The sequence below is a fragment of the Loxodonta africana genome, chromosome 12, assembly GCF_030014295.1.
Source record: "Loxodonta africana isolate mLoxAfr1 chromosome 12, mLoxAfr1.hap2, whole genome shotgun sequence".
Taxonomy (NCBI): domain Eukaryota; kingdom Metazoa; phylum Chordata; class Mammalia; order Proboscidea; family Elephantidae; genus Loxodonta; species Loxodonta africana.
In genome coordinates, this window is record NC_087353.1 from 17,936,176 (window position 1) to 17,955,157 (window position 18,982).

At 44.7% G+C, this 18,982-nt stretch overlaps 1 long non-coding RNA gene across 1 annotated transcript in view; it reads right to left on the reverse strand.

Moving 5' to 3' along the window:
- Positions 1 to 18,982, reverse strand: part of LOC135232928 (uncharacterized) — a 375,578-nt gene that overhangs the window by 199,779 nt on the left and 156,817 nt on the right. Inside the window, exons 7-9 of the long non-coding RNA XR_010323549.1 lie at positions 5,935 to 17,310; positions 4,653 to 4,714; positions 3,981 to 4,070 (exon numbers count right to left, since the gene is read on the reverse strand). This is a non-coding gene — a long non-coding RNA (uncharacterized LOC135232928). The remainder of the gene's footprint in view (positions 1 to 3,980; positions 4,071 to 4,652; positions 4,715 to 5,934; positions 17,311 to 18,982) is intronic.

The following is an 18,982-nucleotide window of genomic DNA, read 5'->3' on the forward strand; positions in this document are numbered from 1 at the left end:
CCTGAGCCAACACCAGCAAGCACGTGTTGAATGCCAGCCACACTCGAGCTGGCCTTGCCAACTCAGGTGCTGCCTTTCTACAAAGGCTGTGGGCGATGGCTGGTTTGAGAGTCACCCTGAGGAGGCACTTTCATTGAAAGTCATGATTGTCTTGTATTCTGGGCCTTGTGACTTTCCAAGAGGGGAAAAATAGTGTTGTTCTGAATTTTGGCCTCAACCCAAAGGAAGTTGCTTTGGAAAATGGCTAGGTTTTACTATTGGCTGATTTTAGGATTCAAAAGTATGGCGATGACAAGACTAAAGGAGCACACCAGCCTAGGGGCAAGGACGAGAAGGTAGGAGGGGACAGAAAAGCTGGTGATGGGGAACCCAAGACAGAGAAGGGGAGAGTGTTGACATGTCGTGGGGTTGGCAACCAATGTCACAAAACAACATGTGTATTAATTGTTTTACGAGAAACTAGTTTGCTCTGTAAACCTTCATGTAAAGTACAATTTAAAAAAAAAAAAGTAACAAAAATATGGCAATGGAGGAAAGGGGATACTTTACAGGATGCTAAGTATCTTCCTAGACAAATTTTAACCACAATTGTATCCTTAAATATCAATGATACGTTTATCTTATGTTCAACAAAGAGTCTCTATTGGCCCAAATATGCAAACCTTTTAGAGGACTGATCACAGTATTCTGTAAAAACCCTTCAATCCTCCCCATTGTCCTCAGGGGCAACAATTATTATCAACTTTATTGAGTTTACTGAGGGCTATGCTAAGTCCTTTGCATGTTTTATCTCATTGAGGTCTCACAACATTCCTAAAAGGAAATATCATTAACCCCATCATACAGATGAGGAAACTGAAGCTGGAAGAGTGTTTAGGGACTTACCTGAGGTTACTATGGTATAGAATGTCAAAGCCGGGATTAACCCTAAACCTAATAAGGCCATCCCCAGCACCGATCCCTCCACTGTAATCACCCACTCTCCCTCCGCTGTCCCGCGTTTCACACATCGAATTCTTACCCATTGTTGAAACACCAGTTCAGGTCTCATGTACTACTCAAGGAGCCTCTCCTGGTCACCCCCCAGGCTCCCCAGCCCCTCTGAGCTCTCCTGGAGGCCAAGCCCATGCCTGGCAGAATCCTTCCTATGCAGTATTCTTGTTGTTATTATATCTGCCTCTTCCCAGGCTGGGACCCCTGAGGACAGAGTTTGGGGGTCTGGGAGCCAGGTTACAGTACCTTGCTGTGTCTAGCACAGAGCCTAGTACCCAAGAGAAGGGCGGTAAATGTTGGTGGAATGAATTGTTCAGTTCTGCTCTGGAGTATCATTTTCGTTCTTCACAACCCATGGCTATCAAAAAAATTAGGAAAAGCCACCAATAAAGTCAAGCCAATTGCAAGACCCAGAACAGTGCTTGTCACACTGGAGCACACCTGAGGGTCCACCTGGAGAAGTTAGTTAAGACAGGGAGTGCTGGGCCCCACCCCAGAGATTCTGGTTCAGTTGGGTCTGGGGTGGGGACTGAGATTCTCCATTTTGAACAGGTAATTCGATGCTGATGGTGCTGGTCCTGGCACCCCGGCCCCTTTGAGTAGCAATGCTCTGGACAATTACAGGCACTTCAAATGACGACCACCATTGTGGGCGACTTCGAAGTTCTTGTTCACAGCGTAAAAAACATTACTGTACACATTGTGACTGTCCTATGGGGGGGGTCATTTGTTACAGTGGGGGAGGGTTTCCCTCTTCATTTTTGGAAATGCCAGGAAATAAAATTGAAAACGTGACTGCAGTAGCCTAAAGGAAATCGGGGCCATTGAAAGCTCACGGCACTGCTGCCTCCAAAAGAGTGCGGGGCTCCCCATAAAAAGGGCACAGCTCAGCCTCGAGCTGACTTACATCCTGACTTCTCAAAAAATGACGCCGTTTATTTTGGCTTTGGTGAATTCAAAAAAAAATTCCCTTCTACCACACACACGTACACACACGCAAAATCAGCATTTAGCTCACAATGAGTGTGCGGTGTTTTTGGAGTGTCACTGAGAGCCGGGGGGTGGGGGGGCAAGGCCCAGGGGAGCCATGGGCGCCCGTCCCTCTGCGCCCCGAGGAGACGCGGCTCTGGAGGCGGTGCCGCACCTTGGTCCGCCGGGCCAGTCAATCATGCAGCCGGGCAGTCTGCGTGCTTTCCCAATTGCTGTAGCTATCGGAGCTGACTAAAAAACCAGTAGCAGCTGGCAGGAAATGGGTAAGAAAACTGACCACAGATAAACTGTAGGACTCTACAGAGGAGCAGGAGATAGACGCTGGGACAGGAAGTCAAGCTGTCAGGCCTCGGCCCGCGCCCTGCTCACGGGGCACCCTCGGGGCCGCCGGAGGGTGCACACACCCGATAGTGCTCTGCGGACCAGCTGCCGGTCCCCACGAAGTAACACCACGTGCACCCGCCCCCTGAGTGGTCAGGCCGTGGGTGTGTGTAAGGAGGGGGATCCTTGGAGGGAAAGAAGTGGTCACAAAGCAGCCAGAAGAAAAAAAAAAAAAAAAAAAAGCCAGAAGCACCAAGAAAATTCACGGCCTTTGGGAGGTCCAGGGAGGTGCAAGAAGCCAGCGTCATCATGGCGATGGCAGTGGTTATGATACCTGGTGCCTGATAATAACAAAGGCAGGGCCTGCCTGGATGAAATTAACTCTCCCCCAAGTTCTTCTCGACCTGAGTGCCTGCTGCAAAAATGATCAACTCGGAGCAGGGGTCAGAGGCACCTTGATAATGGGGGTGGTGAAGTGGCCCTGAGGGACTGCTTTTTAAAGTTAGAGACCCAGGTTTTCAAACACTCCCTCAACTTTTCAGCCAACATAAACGTCAGCCCTTTTGAATGTAATAAGGATAGAAAAATAATACCTACAGTATTTTCTGCTAGGTCCTTGAGTAGAGCAAACTGTTTGGACTGGGCTGCTAACAGAAAGGTTGGCAATTCAACCAACCCAGCAGCTCCGTGGAACAAAAGGCCTGGCAGTCTGCTTCCATCAAGATGACAGCCAAGAAAACCCTATGGAGCAGTTCTAGGCTGTGACACGTGGCTGGCCTTGAGGTGGAATCCACTCAATGGCACAACAACAACGTCTGCTAGGCAGTGTACCAGATCCTTCCTATGCATTATCCCATTCGATGCTCACAGAAACCCTAGGTCAGAGTATGCCCATTTTACAGATGAGCAAACTGATTATACTTTGCTGTAGGTCATATAGTTTATAAGTAACAAAGACCAGATGCAAAGACTGACTCAGGCCCCTGCTCCATCCTCTGAATTATCTCCTATTCGCAGCGAGCCATTAGGTGGTGGAGGGAAAGAGGAGAGAGGGGAAGAAAGGGGAAAAGAGAAGGGCGATGAGCAAAGTCGTGAGTGAGCCCAGTGCCTGTGCCCGAGTCCCTTGCCTAGAAGGAACAATGGTCAGTGTTTAATAGCATCTGCCTAGTGCCCTGGGCAGACAACACTGGACCAGCGTGCCATCCCAACACAGCCCAGTGAGGGGGGGAACACGCTCTCTTTGTATCCCAAAGCCGACACAGGGTTTCTTTCCGGGGGCAGCCTCAGCAGGATGGGGATTAATGCCCTGTTGGCCATTAGCTTCTTCGTGACAAGCTGCAAGAAGCCTAGCCTTGGCCTTTGCCCTTTAATCTATTAACCGGGTCTTGGTTGCTCCGAGGGAGAAGGGGAACAGCTGAGAAGGATGAGTTTGGGCACCCCGGGGGCTATTTCTCTTGTCAGGCGCTCAGTGGGGCGGCCCTGGCCTTTCTCTGCAGTCAGCAGCGCTGCGGGGGGCGGGGGTTCCCCTTCCTGTCTCTGAGAGGCACCAAACTGCAACAGCAGCGGAGGAGGCTCCGCACCTGCCCCCGCCGAGCTGAGCGTGAGCGCTCCCCCTCTGCTGGCACCCAGGCCATCTCTGGGTTAGCAAAAGGGAGTTCAGCTGGTGACTGACTCACCCTTGTTCCTGGAACTGTCTGAAGGAGGGAGAGGATGCTGTGGGCAGGCTCTAACTGTATCATCTGGGCTGGGGCCGGTAGCAGATGGTCCTTATAAAAAAAAAAAAAAAAAAATACTTCCATGTAGGTTTAAAATAGCATAGCACTCACAATCAGCTGAATGGGGAAATGTAAGAGGCTGTCGGTCACGTGGGAGTGGGCGCTGCAGGCTGTAGGTTGGGACATGGGGGCCCAGACACCAGCCACAGTGGCTGGGGCCTGGAAGACAATGCCTCACCTGGAAACCCAGAAAATAAAATGATTGGGCACCCACTATATGCCTGGCCTTGTTAGGCAGGGTGGCTTACATGCCTCAAGAAGGACTCAAGACAATCCCGAAGCAGATATATCCTCCCTCCCCCACTGCAGGACCTCCAGCCTGAGAGAAATAACTGGCCCTAGACACACAGCTGGAAAGTGGCAACATTAGACCCCAAGTCTGTTGACAAGCACGTCTTTTCACAGCCTCTTTCGTAGTTCATTCCAGGAAAAAAAAATCTTTCTTCATCCTGGAAATCAGAAAGATGTGGGGATGCAAAGGGTGTTGAAAATGAACTTGAGGTTCTGAGTACAGGCAGGAGCAAGGCCTCAGAATCTCTGGAATCTGACCTGCAGTTTAAATCTCAGATCTACCTCTCAGGATTGGTGTGTCCAGGGGCAAGGCAGTCCATCTTCCTGAGCCTCAGTTTCCTTATCTGTAAAATGGAGAGAGAATAGCAACCAAAGAGGCCCTTCGTGGAGGTTAGAGAAGCTTTCTGCCAAGAGCCCAGCACAAGGTGCTCTGCTGAGGGAGTTTACACCTCTGCCAGGCTTTCTTCCTGAGGCCTGAGAGCGCCTTCAGCCTTTTCTCCCCTTTTTTCAAAAGACCCTTTGTCATTTAAATCACGCTACATTCCGAGAAACAGAGATGGCAGTTTTGAAAGTCTGGGTCTAAAGGGACACCCTCTGGGCTGTTGTGGAGAGTGCTTAGAGGAAAAGGTGATAGCTGGAAGACCACAGCAAGGGCTGTGCCAGGTCGGGGAGGGGCCGATCTCTGCAGGTTGGCAGCAGGAGCACAGGATAGCACAGGTGAGCAGCACTGGGCAGCAAGGGCTCCCCAACACCAAGGTGGGCAGCGTGAGCCCCTCTTGCTGACCAACTGCCTCACTCCCTGAGTTCAGCAAACGGGAGCCAAGGCCACTGTGGCCTCTGAGGGGTGGAAGAGCCTCCAACCACAGGGGAATGATGCGGAAGCGCCAAGAGAACCAGAGGCCTCTAAGGCTGCTTGTCAGAGACAGAGATGGGGGTTTCAATTGAGTTCACCTTTGTGCTCTTTGGGGATGATCAGCAGTGATGCGCTGGTAAATGTTTAACAACCAGCTCCTGTGGGGCGGGGCGGGGAGGGGGAAAGGGCTCTGATGTGACATGTTTGCCAATTTCTGTAGTGTAAATACTCCCACAAAAGCTGGTTTCAAGCTATCAACTTGAACTTGGAGTTGGGAGAAGATATGCACCATCAGCTGCCACAAGCTCCAACCTCTAGCACAGCACTGGCAGGTATGTAATAAACAGACCTACCCCCTTCCCAGCCTCTCTGTGTAATGAGCTTTTATTAAGTGACATAACTTGAAGTAGAACACATGATGCTCCTATCCAGGACTCACTCTGTAAGGAGGACATTAGAGTCTCCCCCACCCCAAAATTAAATAAGTAAACATCTTCCCTCAGCCCCACATCCCCCTCCAGCTACCACCTTATCTCTCGTCTCCCTCACACACTTCTTCAAAGAGTGTCACCATGTCCTCTCCTCCACCCACTTGTCAACCTACTCCTGTGCGGCTTCTGCCCCCACTACTCCACCAAGTCAGCTCTTACTGAGGTCATCAATGACCCCCATTTTCTAAACCCAAGAGACATTTCTCAGTCATCTCCTTACCCAACTTTCCAGCTCCATTTGACCCTTCTGACCACTTCCAACTTTTGAAATATATGTGTCCCTCAGCTTCTGAGGCAACACCATCTCCCGCTTCTCCTCTCCTCTCTGCTTCTCTTCCTCTGGCTGACTGAACCATCCTCCTCTGCTTGGCCATTAAAATCAAAGTTCCTCAAGTCTTGACCAGGTCATGGTTTCTCTTGTCGAGCTTTCTCTTTCTAGCAAGCTCATCCACTCCAGTGGCCTCCATTGCTATATAACACACATATCAGTTGCGGTCAAGTGGACTCCGACTCATAGCAACCCCATGTATGTCAGAGTAGAACTGCGATCCACAGGGTTTTCAGTGGCTGATTTTTCAGAAGTAGGTCACAGGCTTTTCTTCTAAGGAGCCTCTGGGTGGACTCGAACCTTCAGCCTTTCAGTTAGCAGCCAAGCGCATTAACCATTTGCATCACCCAGGGACTCCATCACCTACGCTGAAAACCAAAAACACTCGTTGCTGTCAAGTCAATTCTGACTCATAGTGACCCTAAAGGACAGAGTAGAACTGCCCCCTAGGGTTTCCAAGGAGTGCCTGGTGGATTCGAACTGCCGACCTTTTGGTTAGCAGCCATAGCTCTTAACCACTATGCTGCCAGGGTTTCCTTACCTATACCAGTATCTTCCGAATTTTACTTCCAGTCCAAACCTTTCCTCTGCCCTCCATATCTCCACAACCAAAAACCTGCAGTCCTCAAGCCCCTTTGGATATCTCAGAAGCACCTCAGAGTCGACTTTTTCAAAATCAAACTCAAGATGCTCCTCTCCCAGACCTACTCTGCTTCCAGATTCTCTAATTTACTGAATGGCCACCACCATTCTAGTTACCTTTGACACCTTCTCCTCTCTTACCCCAAAGATCTAATCCATCTCCTAGTCCCGTTTTCCTTCTAACATCTATCAAATCCATTGACTTCATTTTCTTCTATCTTTATCCCTATTCCCTTAGTCTTTCCATACCAGGGCTATAGCCACCTAACTGGTCTCTCCACCTCTTCTCCTACCCACTCTAATCTGTTCTCCACTCTTCACCCAGGGTGACATTTCCAAAGCACATAAGCAGTTAGGTCCCTTCATGCTGACAATCCCTGGAATAGACCAGAAACACTAACACAGCTCCTTAGGGTCTGCATGACTGGCTCCAGCCTATTTCTTCCAATTCCTCTTATCCACCTTCCCACCTTTTCTCACCCCCCTCCCCCTCAAATATACTGGCCTTTTCTCCATCCTCATATACCATTATATGCCTCCTTCCCAGGGTTTTGGGGAATCTTATTTTCTCTCTCTGGAACAATCTTTATCTTATTTCCACCACCAGCACTACCACCCTCACCATTGCACACACCCCCCCTCAACACGCACACACCCCTTCAACCCAGCGCACACTGCCCATGCTTCAAATTTCAGCCCAATCTTTGCTTCCAAGGAAGACTTTCTTCTTCCTCTACGACTCGCCCCCATCCCAGACAGATCCTGCATTATTCCCCCCTGAGCTTCCTGTGCCATTTTCTTCATAGCAGTTAATACAGTTCATAATTATTCACTTATTTGTGTGGTTATTTGATTAACGTTTAAATCACCCACTAGACTAGTCATTTCCTACGGGCTTGTTGATTGGCATTTTGAGCAGGTAATTCTTTACTACGAGGTGCTGCCCATGAACTGCAGGAGTGTTTGTGGCCCCTGACAACTAAATGCCAGTAGCAATCCTCAGACATTTCCACACTAGCTTAGAAGGCTGTGCCATCGCAGTTGAGAACCACCTCTCTACATGGTAACAGCCATGAGGACAGGCACCCCATCTAGTTTGTTCAATTCCCCATGCCTAGTAGGGTTCCCATTATACAGTGGATGCTCAGTGTTGAATAAATGAATGGGAAGTTTCTAGCTGTAGGTTTTTGAAAAAGCTGTTTGGAAACCCAGGTGGTATAGTGGTTAAGAGCTACAGCTGCTAACCAAAATGTCAGCAGTTCGAATTTACCAGGCGCTGCTTGGAGACTCTATGGGGTAGTTCTACTCTGTCCCTTAGGGTCACTATGAGTCGGAATCGACTCGACAGCAGTGGGTTTGGTTTTTGGTTTTTTAACTGTGAGAAAATAAATCTCTGTTTGTTAAGGTCCCCCACTTTTGGTATTTTTGTTACAGCAGCACGAAGAAACTAAGACAGTGGTCAATCGCAAACAATTTGTGCCACCCAGGGACACAGGAATAAAGATGGTAGCTAATACTTGTTGAGTTCTAACACTGCTATTCTAAGCAATGTACAGATACTCTCTCATTTTATTCTCACAATCACCCTATGAGATAGGTGTTATTCCCATCTTACAGATGAAGGGACTAAGGCACATAGAATTAAATAATTGTGTAAGGTTGTATAGCTTGTAAGTGTCAGAGCCAGGATTTGAACACCTGCAGTCTGGCTTCAGGGCATGTACTCTTAGACACCACTCAGAGAGTTTGAGTATATTAGATATCTACAGCTGTGTAACAAATTCCCCCAAATTTAACAGCCTAATATGACATATATTTATTATGTCAGTTTTTGTGGGTCAGGATTCAGGGCATGGCTTAGCTGGCTCCCCTGGCTCAGGGTCTCTCACAGGCTGCAATCAAGGTGACATCCAGGACTGCCATCATCTCAAGATTTGAATAGGGGAGGATTTGCTTTGAAGCTCACCCATGTGGCTGTTGAAATGCCTCGGGTCCTCACTGACTGTTGGCTGGAGACCTCAAGTCCTTGCATATGAACTTCTCTACAGGACAGTTCATAACATGGCGGCTGGCTTCCTTCAGAGCAAGCGAGTGAAAGAGTGAGCAAGACAGAAGTCATGGGAGTGACATCTCATCACATTTGTCATATTCTATTCATGAGAAGCAAGTCACCAGGTCCAGCCCACACTCAAGGAGAAGGGATTACTCAAGGGCGTGAATACCAACACCAAAGGTGGGGATCTCTGGGGGCCATTTCAGAGGCTGCCTAACACACTGGGCGGTGGAGGAGACAAGAGTCCACAAACAACAAGAGATGAGCTCATTATCTTTTAGTTTGATTCCCCACCCCAGGGATCTTAATTGTTTTCTCGAGTAATAATAATAGCCTCAGAGTGAGATCAAACTTGATTTCCAGCATGAGAGAGTTCTTCCTCCTGTTCTTCCCAGGAACTAAGTGCCAAATAAGATGAGCACTTCTGAAAGATCATCTGCACATTCAGCTATGTAAAGAAATACAAGTATATTTGCATCTCACTGGCGTCAGCCTGAAAACTTGGCGTCGTCACTGACTCCTCCCACTCCCTGACCAAATGATTTGTCAGTCTCTAACTCCTCTAACTCCTCTAAGGAAACCCTGGTGGTGTAGTGGTTAAGTGCTATGGCTGCTAACCAAAGGGCCAGCAGTTCAAATCCAACAGGTGCTCCTTTGAAACTCTATGGGGCAGTTCTACCCTGTCCTATAGGGTGTCTATGAATCGGAATCGACGGCACTGGGTTTGGTTTTTTTGGCTTAACTCCTCTAAAGTGTTAATTTTTTTTGTCTTTTCCTTTTCTTTCCCACTGCCTATAATGAAGTATCCTAATCACTCCCTGGTGGTACGGTTCTCCCCTTCAGTCCTTTCCAGGCATCTCTGTCAATGTCATCTTCTGAGAGTTCCAACTCATCCAGTTGCTGCTCCGTGGGTCCATCTGTGGGTCCCCATGGCCAAAGGGCAAGGCCTAAAGTTGAGGCTAGCCTTCAAGACCTTCTATCTTGTAGCCCAAACCTGCCACCCACATAATTCCTACACTCTAGTGAAGCTAACCCACATGGTTTGCATCTTCCTACTCCCATTCTGCTCACCCTGCAAGGTCAAGTTCATGCTGTACTTTCTCTATGAAACTCTCCAGACAATTTCAACTCTCCCAGGCTAGCTTTGGTAAGAGTCCATATGTGCTCGACAGGGTCAATTAGATGAAAAGACTCATTGCAGCAAGTGAACTACTCAAAACAAATTATCTGAGTTCCTCTCCCTATACCTGTATCCCTGCTTTTATCTTCACTACGTGGTTACTTCCTGTGGGTCACCCTGGATTTAGAGTTCCTGTTCTTCTGGGGGATGGTCTCAATGTCCTTCCATCAGAACATCTGCCACTATGGTTTAAGAACTGCTCTGCGTATGACCCCCAGACTCTCTGTTAGCCCAAAACTAAAATCATTCCAGAAGCCAACTCTCCAGATAAAGATTACACTGGACTGTAAGACATAAAACGATACTGGTGAGGAGTGTGCTTCTTAGCTCCAGTGGACACATGAGACTAAGTGGGCAGCTCCTGTCTGGAGGCAAGATGAGAAGGCAGAAGGGGACAGGAGCTGGTTGAATGGACACAGGAAATAATACAGGGTGGAGAGGAGGAGTGTGCTGTCACATTGTAGCGGGGGCAACTAGGGTCACATAACAATGTGTTTATAAGTTTTTGTATGAGAAACTGATTTGAATTGTAAATTTTCACTTAAAGCACAATTAAAAAATTAAAAAAAAAAAAAATGCTCTGTCCAGCCTGCAAGTCTCACTCCACTAGTCCTTTCTCCCTAGTCACTTCATACCACTGGTCAGGGTGATAGCTTTCTTCACTAAACTCCTACTATGCTTACAATCACTGCACTTACTGGGAGCTTTCCACCTGATCCCTTGTGCAGTTATTGGTCTATTTCCCAAATAGACTCTGTGAGTACTTTAATGGCAGGGTTGTGCCTGGTTCATCTCTGTATTCAGAGCAGGGCTTGGGACAAAAGGTAAACCTTGTTAGGCATGATGAAGAAAATGAAAATTGTTCATTAATAGGACTTTCCTGTAGGGGGAAAAAAAAAACCCAAAGATGCTTTACTCTATTTCTTTAGCACTCAGAAATACAAAGATATCTTTCCACTTAAAATCTAAGAATATAAATTCAGTTAAAAGCATGGAGAGACAGCAATAGTGACAACAAAACCTTCAGGCAATTAGCTGAAGAGCACATTGAAGATGTGTGGCTGAGTCTCCATTTGCCAACACTTCCAATTTGATACAAAGAAGTATCTTTGTATCTGCCAGATAATAGACGCAGATGTTAAGCAGGCCTGTGGTGGACAACAGGAGCATCTCCATCCCACAAAACCTTCTTATGTCAACATGAACTCCAGTTCTTCCTGACAATGCTTCCTGCTTTGGGTCCCCATTAGCGGACACCTATATTACTCACTGCGTCTTTACTGTTGAAATATATATTTTGATGTTCTCTTTTCACACATGTTCAGAAATAATACTGATGCCCACATTAAATTTTGTCTTTAAATAACATGCCAAAGAGGAGACATGCCCAGTGGTCTCAGAGTCACACCTGACACACACATCTAGGCCATTTGCATAAAAGGCAGAAGTGGGATCGGGTAAAAGCTGACAGGTAAGAGTATGTTGAGACATGCCTTTACTCCTGGCAGGATCTTCATCCAGCTAGGTGCCTTTAAAGAAGTTTCTTAACTATTTTAAAGTAAGATTCTGAAAAGCAGCTTATCTCAGACTTTTTGGACTCAGGACTACTTTACATTCAAAAAAATTATTGAGCATTGTCTTAGTCATCTTAGCGCTGCTGTAATAGAAATACCACAAGTGGATGGTTTTAACAAAGAGAAATTTATTCTTTCACAGTCTAGTAGGCTAAAAGTCTGAATTCAGTCACCAGCTCCAGGAAGGCTTTCTTTCTCTATCCGCTCTGGAGAAAGGTCCTTGTCATCAATCTTCCCCTGATTGAGAAGCTTCTCAGTGCAGGGACCCTGGGTCCAAAGGATGTTCTATGCTTCCAGGGCTTCTTTCTTGGTGGTATGAAGTTCCCCAGTTTCTCTGCTCGCTTCTTCCTTTTATATCTCAAAAGAGATTTACTCAAGATACAACCCAATCTTGTAGATTCAGTTCTGCCTCATTGACATAACTGCCACTAATCCCACCTCATTAACATAGAAGTAGGGTTTACAATACGTAGGAAAATCACATCAGAAGATAAAATGGTGGACAGTCACACAATACTGGGAATCATGGCCTAGCCAAGTTGACACATGTTTTTTGGGAGGACACAATTCAATCCATAACAAGGATCTAATAAGCTTTTGTTTATGTGAGTTATATCTAATAACGGAGCCATGATAGCGCAGTGGTTAAGAGCTCAGGTGCTAACTAAAAGATTGGCAGTTCAAATCTGCCAACTACTCCTTGGAAACCCTATGAGGCAGTTCTACTCTGTCCTACAAGGTTGCTATGAGTTGGAATTGACAGCAATGAGTTTAGTTTGGTATATCTAATGATATTTACTGTATTAGAAATTAAAACTAAGAAACCTTAATATAAATATCAATTTATATCAAAATAATAAAAATAAACACATTAACTGCTTTAGGCTGGATTCTCTAAAGGATCAAAACCGGTGACGTGTATATGTAAAAATAGAGAGATAGAGATTCACTTCAAGGAAATGGCTCACACAATTGTGGAGGCTGGCAAGTCCCAGATCTGTGGGTCAGGCAGCAGATTGAAGCCTTCTCCTGACTCATGTGGTGTAGATACTGACAAACCCAAAATCTGCAGGCCAGGCAGCAGGCTGAAGGATTCTCATGACTCAAGAGCTAGGAGGTCAGCTAACAATGAGATGAATGCAAGATCGAGAGAGACAGAGCTTTGCCAGAACATCCATTCATATACTGAATACACGCCGAAGGAAACTCCCCTTCCAGCCGATTGGTTGCTCACATCAGATCACAAAATAGAGGACAATTACATAGCATTTGCTAGACCACTGAGAATCACTGTGTAGCCAAGTTGACACATAGCATTAACCATCACATTAACTATTAACATAAAGTTCATATTTTAAGAAAATTAACTGTATTTTCCAAAAGAAGAATAATAGTGAGAAAAATGGCTTTAGTTTATACTTCTGCAAAGCTACGTATGACTTACTATAAGACAACTGGATTCTCATATTTGCTTCTGCATTCAGCCTGTGACATTATGTTATTTTATTTGAATTATATGAAAAGAATTCACCCTCAAACAGACAAGTAGTTGGAAAAGAGAAGACAATTTTCTAATGGTCTTTACAGACAATTGTGGGTATTCTTCTTCAATACTAAACCAAAACTCAACAAGTGATAGTTCCTTAAAGGTTAGTTGCAATGTGGAATCTGAAACCATGCCAATTAATTGTTTAATACTCAGTTACATTCAAGTCAGTTAGCTATCATGTACGATGACTACTAGAGCAGTTTGGTATCACTGCCTTGATTCATGTTAAGATGTCATCGGTTTACCAACCATTGCTTTTGTACCATCGTCAACATAGTGAAAAAATCAAATAGAATCTTAGTATTTTTAAAAAAACAGTTTTGACTTTGCAGACCCCCAGGCATCCACAGATCACTCTTTGAAAACCACTGCTGTAAAGTGAAGGGGTTGGACTCCTGAGCTGGGAAGTCCCTCTCAGCTCCAATAGACTGACATCTTATGGAAAGCTCTGAGGATCTTACATGTCAGGGCAAGGCAGAAAGGAGATCTCTATGACAGTGTTCCCTGCAAAGAATTATTAACCAGGAAATAGCAATTAATTTGAACATGCTCATGAGGGCTATGTATAAGGTAAGAAGTCTGACTATTTTTCAACTGACCTGTAAAACATGAACTATCTAGCTTAGAAATGATCAGAAGTGGTCAATACCCTCTTCTGGTGATTGGTACAGTGCAAGGTGCATAAAAGCCAGAGTAAATGTTCACAGGGTGGAATAGAGGCCAGGACACATGGGGAATGGATGGAGTTTCTGGTCAGTAATGCCACCTGCACATATGGGCCGCCCCGTCAGTATAAATGGGCCACCCCAGTAGTACTGAGTATAAACCCCAACAATGCAAGTAAAAGCCTATATGCAGAAACTTAGCCCCTTGAAAATAACCAGTGAGGTCCAGCCAAGTGAAAAACAGGGATTAATTTATATTTCAGAAGCAAGCCTACTTAAAGCAATGAAAAAACTGCTTTCACAGAACTCATAAACATTTTTGTTACTGCTTCAAATGAATCAATCATGGTTTTAAAAGAAATATATGTTACAATCTTTCATAGAATTGAAAATTAGTGAAACTGTTTTGATAATTTGTTTTTCATTTAATAACATTCTAAAAGGTCAGTATGATGTTTTCTTCATCCTTATTGTGGTTTTTCTCTGAATAGCGGCAGAATAATGAGGTAGGTAAAGTCAAGGATTCTGAAGCCAGGTTGCTTGAGTTCAAATCCTGGCTCTCTTACTTATTAGCTGTGTGACCTAGTTATTTCATTTCTCTCAGCCTTAGTTTCCTCTGCTGTGGAATAGAGAGATAATAAAAGCATCTACCTCATAAGATTGTTGTGAGGACTAAGTAAGCTCTAGGCACATACTTAAGAGGCAGTTATTATTAGGGTTTTGTTCATGTCTGTAAAGGGGCTGTAACCCATGGCCTTGAACTTCTGTAAGAAAGCCCTCAGGACTGGCTGGCTTTCCCACCTTTCAGAGTTGGCAATGTGTGGGCCCCTCGTTCAGTTGACAGCATGTCCAGGATTCTAGAAAAGTTCAGCAACAGGCAGTTCTGGTTCTCACCTCTTCTGTCAGTAACTAGTGTAGGGAGAAAGAGGCCCCAGCAATAGGCCCTGACCTCTTCCCCTTTCAGTTCCCAGCCCAGCCCCCAGGCTGGGAGAAGATGGGAGGTGGAGGGTGTACGGTTTATGACTTCATGTTTCTTCTCTAGCTGCCCTGGGTGATTCACAGCCATCACCCTCCAATGTAAGCAAACCATGTGATGGCATCTCCCCAGCTGGCATATGACAGGAGGGGCAAACTAGATAGACACCCACGGATTCAGTCCATCAGCCTCTCACAGTCCCCCTTCATGGCCCTGAGCACAGTACTCAGCTCTAACATGCTGGATTTGGGAGGAAGCTGGATGAAAGCTCACACTCAAGTGGGGCGGCCATCTCCGACCAGTAGGGCCATGGCAATGGACACTGGTCAGATAGTCGAGCACCCTTACGTAGGGTTTTGTCAGTGAAATACCCCCTGCAAGGTAAGTGTCCCAGAGACTGGTGCCACAGGGAAGGCAGGCAGCAGAGGATAAGATGTTGACCATTTTAACCTTAGACATTCAGAGTCTTTTGCAAAGAGATGTGGAGTTATCACAGGTGAATCACACAGAAAGTATCTGTGAAATGGGTAATAACACCCAGAGCCAAACACAGGGGAATTCAAGGCAAACTGGCACAGCCAGTGAGCCCCCAGGCAGCTGCATGGTCTTTATATGTGAGGCTGTTCATGTTTGCTCTTAACCTAAGCTCTGTTCCACTCAAAATTTCACCCGCAAAGAACATTGGTGACTCTTCACTTGCAGTGACCCTAGACCTAATCTGAATTTCCTTTTCAAGAGATCTTTGTCAACTTTGCCCTCCACCGTTTTCAAACTCAGGGACTAAGGAGATGAGTAGAGCTGAATGGAGAATAGAGGACACATTTATATGGTTCACTGCTCAACTTAAAAGACTAAGAAGAAGGAAAAGGAGGTGGTGGAGAGGTGAAGAGGAAGGGAAGACGTAGAAGGAGGAAGAGAAGGAAGTGGATAGAATGACCACTCATGGAGAGCCTACGATGTCCTAGGAGCTTTATATTCATCTCCTCGTGTAATCATAAGCTATTTGAAGCCAAAATTAGTATCCCCTTTACAGACAAATTAACCAAGGGGACTTGTCATGATTCACAAAATGGCAGAATTACTTCAGACTACAAAGCCCTTTCTCTTTGGATTGCATAGCTGCTATGACAGAGGAATGTGAAACAGTTAGGAAGTTTCTAGAGAAAGTCATTAAGTAATCCCACATTTGCTCTATGGCTTATTGTCAATGTTCTACACACAGGTAACCAAAGTACCTGTCAATTGATATAAGGGACCTTTATTAGTGAACAAAATGTAGCAAAAGAAGGCTGTGGTGATAAGGATCCAGCTGGCTGTGACAGGCAGGGCTGTGCTGGGGTCAGGGGACCTGGGTTCAGGGCCAGTCCTGCTTCTAACAGCTGGGGGACCGTGACCAAACCACCTCAGGTCTTGGCATGGGTTTCATTGCCCTGTAAATTGGGAATAGAGGACATATTTACATAATTAACTGCTCCCCTCAAATGAATAAGAAGAAAGAGGAGAAGGAAAAGAAGGTGACGTAAAGGTAAGGAGAAGGGGGAGAAGCAAGTGGACGAAAAAGAACTCAACAACATCTGAAATTGTCTTCTAAGAAGTGCAGATGTAATTATGAGACATCAACAAGTGATATTATTGTATGTCTTCACCCTATAAACTCCATGAACTCTGAATGGGCAAGAAAAAACAATCATTGTTTTCAGGTAATATGATATTCTAACCAAAAGTTTAAAATGAAATAATCTAAAAAATATTGCTAGAACTGAGAGTTCTGTAGGATAAGTTCTGTAGGATGGCAGAATGATAACCAAAAACCAAAACCAAACCCAGTGCCATCAAGTCGATTCCAACTCATAGGGACCCTATAGGACAGAATAGAACTGCCCCTTAGGGTTTTCAAAGCTATAAATGTTTACAGAAGCAGACTGCCACATCTTTCTCCCTCCGAATGGCTGGTGGATTCGAACTGCAGACATTTTGGTTAGCAGTCCAGCACTTTAAACAATGTGCCACCAAGCAGCATAAAAACCCAATAGCTTTCCTATAGAACAGTAACAATTATAAAACATTATAAAAGCTCCCATTCATAATAGCTACGAAAAATAATGCATAGGAATAAACTTAACAAGAAAATGCTTGTCCCCGGGTTACAAACGTCTGACTCATGGACAACTGGTACTTCAGAGTGGACTGCCAAAAACCCTATTGTATTAAAAATTGGAGTTAAATACAATGGTTCATAATAACAACTCTCGTAAAAACATTGTGCAGCTTCAGCAATTCATTGGATAGAGAAAGAATATTAGATGTACTGTATTATGCTTAAGATATTTTAGTGTATTTAGAAGTGTTTCTTAAGTGCTTTATACGCATAGAAAGGTCAAGTATATACTATATACTAAGACAAACATTTGACTTACTGTTGCTAAATAAGAACCGTTTGTACCTGTTCTGACTGACCCACAAATTTGATTTAAAGACAGGCTTAGGAAGCGATCTCGTTCGTAACCCAGGGACTGCCTGTATAAGAAAAATTATAAAGTTTCTCTTATTAAAATACCTTGCTCCTGGAAGGGAAGATTCAAACTTTAAAGATGTCAATTCTCCTCCAAGTTGAGCTATAAATGCAATCCTAACCAAAATTAAAAAAAAAAAAAAAAATTGCCATGTAACTCAAAATTATTCTAAATTTCTTACAGGAAAACATATATATATCCAAAAATTTTTGAGAAAAAGGGGAGGCCTTGTCTTATCAGATATCAAAATATATACAACCAAACCCAAAACCCATTGCCGCCAAGTCAATTCTGACTCAAAGTGACCCTACAGGACAGAGCAGAACTGCTCCGTAGGGTTTCCAAAAAGCAACTGATGGATTTGAACTGCCAACCTTTTGGTTATTAGCCAAGCTCTTAAGCACTGAGCCACCAGGGCTCCAAACATACACTAATTTGTAGCAATTAAGGCAGGAGGGATATTACTGCAGTAACAGACAAGTAGACCAGTGGAATATATTAGAGTTCAGACACAATCCATTATAAATAGAAATTTAATTTGTTAAAGAAGGGTATAGCAGTTTCAAAACATGCTCAAAAATTCTTTGATACTTATGGCACTGGGTTGGGGGTGGGTTATTCCATTGAGAGGTGGGGTCTATGCCTTTCTCTTTAAATCTGGGTGGGCTTGTGACTGTTTCAACCAAGTAAAGTGATTTCCAAGGTTAGGTCATAAAAACCATGCAAGTTTCTCCGTGTTCCACTGCAACACTCGATCTTGGAGCCCCGAGCTTCCATGAAGAAGACAAACTACCCTGAGGCCTCTGTACTGCGAGAAATCCCAAGTCACATAGAGAAGCCACATGCAGGTGCTTGGGTCACCGTTCCAGCTGAGCCCAGCTTTTGTGTTATTTCAGTGCAGGTGCCAGGCACATCAGTCAAGAAGCCTCCAGATGATGGCAGCCCCCAGCTGTTCAAGTGACGCCATCTCTTTAAGTCACCCCACGCCAAATTCAAGTCTTCCCAGCAGAGGCAGCAGACACAGTGGAGCAGAGACAAGCTATCCCCTTCCTGCCCAAATTCCTGATCTACTGTTTTACCCCACTAAGTTTGGAGTCATTTGTCGCAGTAGGTAATCACAACAAACAACGTTTTCAATCACTGAGAAAATAACAAATCTTTCAATAAATGGTATAAAGATTTAGAAATCAATTTTTAAACATGATGTTAAATTTCTACCTCACACCATAAACACAAATTTTACGTGGATTCATAAGCTAAATATTTTTTCATTATAAAAGTATTCAAATAAAATACAGGGAGGAAATTTTAAATATAGGGATGGAAAGTGCTTTATAAGAATGACAGAAAAAAAAAGACACAAATGACATTTTAAAATTTACAAATTTGGCCACCTAAATATAAAACTCTTTTTATAATTGAAGATTCCATAAACAAAGTTAAAAGCCAACTGACAGGCTGGTAGAAAGTATTTGCAGTGTATATAACAACCAATTGTGGCCTAGTGGTTAAGTGCTACGGCTGCTAACCAAAAGGTGGGCAGTTTGAATCTGCCAGGCGCTCCTTGGAAACTCTATGGGGCAGTTCTACTCTGCCCTATATGGTCACTATGAGTCGGAATTGACTTGAACACAGTGGGTTTGGTTTTTTGGTTTGGTATAACAACCAAAGGATTAATAAGCAGAAAAAAATGAAGTGTACCTATACACTCAAAGGAAAGGATCCACAATAATCCAAAGGAAAATTAGGAAATGCAGGTAATTCACAGAAAAGAAATATAAATGGAGG